Source organism: Pyrus communis, chromosome 10 (assembly GCF_963583255.1).
Source record: "Pyrus communis chromosome 10, drPyrComm1.1, whole genome shotgun sequence".
In the NCBI taxonomy this organism is placed as follows: Eukaryota; Viridiplantae; Streptophyta; class Magnoliopsida; order Rosales; family Rosaceae; genus Pyrus; species Pyrus communis.
In genome coordinates this window covers 17892038-17895854 of record NC_084812.1, presented here as the reverse complement: position 1 = coordinate 17895854, position 3817 = coordinate 17892038, and the positions used below count along the sequence as shown (strand labels likewise).

The following is a 3817-nucleotide window of genomic DNA, read 5'->3' as shown; positions in this document are numbered from 1 at the left end:
ATGCTCAGTTTGTCCATCTACTTTCTTGTTTCATTCTCTGATTTAATGGTGACTTAGTGTGTTGATTTTAATGTTTGATCATCATTTGAATTAATCACTAAGTTGTGTAGCCAAGATTAAAATACACATCATGCATAATCTTGGTAGATATGTGAATGAATGAAGGGAATGTTTAGCAAACATCCTGCCGAGTTATTCCCTTTGGTTTTATGAAAGTTTCTTGTGCATTACATACTCTTGATTATGAACCAAAGTTGCACATCACAACTAGGTTCATGATTAGAGACATTTGATCAAATCCACACATCATATCCAAGTGAAACAAACTCAAGAAATAGGTAGATGAATGAGTACAAGCTAACTTAACAAACATGGACTTGGTTTAGCAATGGTGAAACCGAATCCCTAGCTTCATCTCCATTGGTACTATCTCATTTTATTAGTTGTTGAGTCATTTATTTGTGTTTACTTCACTTTCTTATACTTTCAAGTTACAACAACAAATCTGCCTATTCTGTTTAGTTTGATTCATTTCATAGAGTTCTTGCAAAACAAGTAATTACATAGGTCCAATTAGTCCCTGAGGATTCGACACCCTTGCTTGTGCCATTATACTAAATATATTCTAGCATTAGGAAGGAATAATACATCAACAAAAATGGCGCCGTTGCCGGGGACTGATTTCAGTCCCTTGTAATTGCTTGTTTGCTATTTAAAATTTGTTCATTTCATTGTTGTTTGCTAGTTAAACTTTGTTCTTTTCATTGTAGGTAGATTCTTGATTTTCATTCAAACTTGTGTTACTTTGTTTCAGGTAGTATATGTCAAATAGACTTGTTGAGTTAGGCCAAAGAATTGAACGGTTGAAGGGCCACACTTTGGACAACTTTGTGCCATCAAGTTCATCCATTAGCCGTGAGGAAGAGGAAGGGAATTCACCTAGTTCAACAAGTAAAGGATCTGAGCAATATAATTGGGAAAGAGAAGAAGAGATGGCGGGCAACCAAGATGAACTTCGAGCTTTGGAGGACTTTGCTCAACCAATCATACCAAATTCACCTTCATGCATCTTGCTGCCCACAGAAGCTAGAAACTATGATCTCAAATCTTCACATTTCCATATGTTTCCTTCATTTTATGGCTTACCTAATGAAGACCCTTTAGCTCATATTAAAGAGTTTTACAATGTTGTGAGTGGTTTACCTTTGCAGGGAGTAAGTGAAGCAAATTTGAGGATGAGAGTGTTTCCTTACACCTTGAAAGATAAGGCCAAGAGTTGGTTGATGACTCTAACACCAGGTTCCCTCACTACATAGGATGCCGTGGCTAAGAAGTTCTTGGAGAAGTTTTTTTCCACTCAAAAGATAGCCACATTAAGGGGACAAATCTTCAACTTCAAACAAGATGATGGAGAACCTTTCAATGAGTGTTGGGAGCGTTTTAAAGGCTTCTTGATACAATGTCCACACCATGGGTTACCTTTTCACTTACAAATGCAAATTTTCTATGATAGACTAACCCAAACTTGTCAATCAACTGTTGATAATGCAGCAGGTGGAGCATTGAAGAAAAAGAATGCTCAAGAGTCATATAACATTTATGAGATGTTGGGGTCTAATGCTCAACACAAAGATTTAAGGGGTAAGAAAGTTGGAGTCTATGAAACAAGTTCTAATCATGAGCTTTTGTTGCAGGTAGCTAACCTAGAAAGGAAGCTTGAATCCGTGCTCAACATGGTGCCAAAAGCAAATGAAGTGTGTGCCATTTGCAACATACCAAGCCATCCTACTCACTAATGTCCATCTAGGGAGGCTTATCCCGAGTATGTTCAAGAGCAAGTGAACCTCATGAATTCTTACAACCAAAGGCCAAGGAATGATGTGTATTCCAATACATATAACTCGAGTTGGAGAGATCATCCCAACCTTTCATGGAAGAACAACAATCAATTCCAAAATTTCCAACCAAAACCTGCCACTACCCTTGAAGATACAATTAAGATGTTAGCCCAAAACACCTTGCAATTCCAACATTCCACAAATAGCACTCTCCAACAACATTCAGCGGCTCTAACCAAAATGGAGACACAATTGGGGTAGATTGCAGATGCCTTGAACCAAAGAGAAGTTGGAAAGTTTCCAAGCCAACCCGTTATACTCCAAAGGAACCAAGAGCAAGCCAAAGCAATCACTACACTTAGAAGTGGTAAGGTTATTGATAATAGGGTTGGCAATGAAGTTACTAATGAATATGATCATGTGAATGCAGGTGTTACTCAAGGAGACAATGAGAAACCAAATGAGGAACCAAGCCATGATACTTCCTCATTTGAAGCACCAAATCTTCACAAGGCCGAGAAACCATACACTCCACCAATACCATTCCCTGGAAGACTTGCCAAGAGCAAGCAGGATAAGTCATTCAAGGAAATTTTTGATATACTAAGCAAAGTGAATGTTAACTTACCTTTGCTTGATGTCATTAGGAACATGCCAGCATATGGGAAGTTCTTCAAGGAGTTAAACAGCTACAAAAGGAAGTATGTACCACATGAGAAGGTAGTGGTGTCTGAGAATGTGAGTGCAGTTTTGCAAAGAAAACTTCCACCAAAGCTCAAGGACCCAGGAAGTTTCTCTATCAACATCACCATAGGGGACAAGAAAGTAGAGAAGGCGATGCTTGATTTGGATGCTAGCATCAACTTAATGCCTTATTCAGTGTACCTTCAACTAGGTTTGGGAGATTTGAAAGCCACCACCATTTCATTACAACTTGCAGACAGATCCGTGAAATATCCAAGAGGTATAGTAGAAGATATTCTAGTTCAAGTTGATAAACTAATCTTGCCTGCAGATTTTGTAGTGTTGGACATGGAAGAAGCTCCTATACATGATCGTGAGTTGCCAATATTGCTTGGGAGACCTTTCATGGCCACGGCCAAGACCATCATTGATGTGCAAAATGGACTCCTCACTATGACAGTGTTAGGAGAGACAGTTCAATTCAAAGTGTTTGAATCTCTTTCTCATCCTTCTTCATCTCTTAATTGTTATGCCATTGATGTGCTTGATTCATTGGTATTCTCTAAGTTCTTGCAGGCACAATCGAATGAACCATTACAAACTGTTTTGAGTCAATCTCAAGATGAGTTTGATGAAGAAGATGCACTCATGGAAGAAGTAGCTGCCTTGGAAGCATTAGCATTGTACCCTTTGAATGTTTCACCTTTTTTAGAGCCTTTAGAACCATCAATGTCACATCTAACTCCTTCCACTGTTAAGGCACCAAAACTTGAACTTAAACCACTTCCACCACATCTAAAATATGCATATCTAGCTGAATTTGAAACTCTTCCAATTATCATAGCTTCTGATCTCACCCCAAATGAAGAAGATAAACTAATTAGGGTGTTAAAAGAGTTCAAATCAGTTTTTGGTTGGTCTATTGCAGATATCAAGGGAATAAGCCCTACCATGTGCATGCATAGGATTCTTTTGGAGGAGGGGGCAAAGTCAACCCGTGAGCCACAAAGAAGACTCAATCCACACATGAAGGAGGTTGTTAGGAATGAGGTGTTGAAATTGTTAGATGTGGGGATCATATATCCCATTTCTGATAGCAAATGGGTGAGTGCTATTCAGGTGGTGCCTAAGAAGGTGGGAATCACTGTGATGAGGAATGAAAACAATGAGCTTGTGCCCACAAAGCCCACGGCCAGTTGGCGTGTTTGCACCGATTACAGGAAGTTGAATTCTAGCACTAGAAAAGATTACTTTCCTATGCCTTTCATAGATCAAATGCTTGAGAGATTGGCAGG

At 39.0% G+C, this 3817-nt stretch overlaps 1 non-coding gene across 1 annotated transcript; it reads right to left on the bottom strand.

Moving 5' to 3' along the window:
* Nucleotides 1–1366: 1366 nt before the first annotated feature.
* LOC137749096 (small nucleolar RNA R71) lies at nt 1367–1477 on the bottom strand. The gene has a single exon (XR_011070166.1). It is a non-coding gene; the product is annotated as a small nucleolar RNA R71 (small nucleolar RNA).
* Between the last annotated feature and the right edge of the window lie 2340 nt (nt 1478–3817).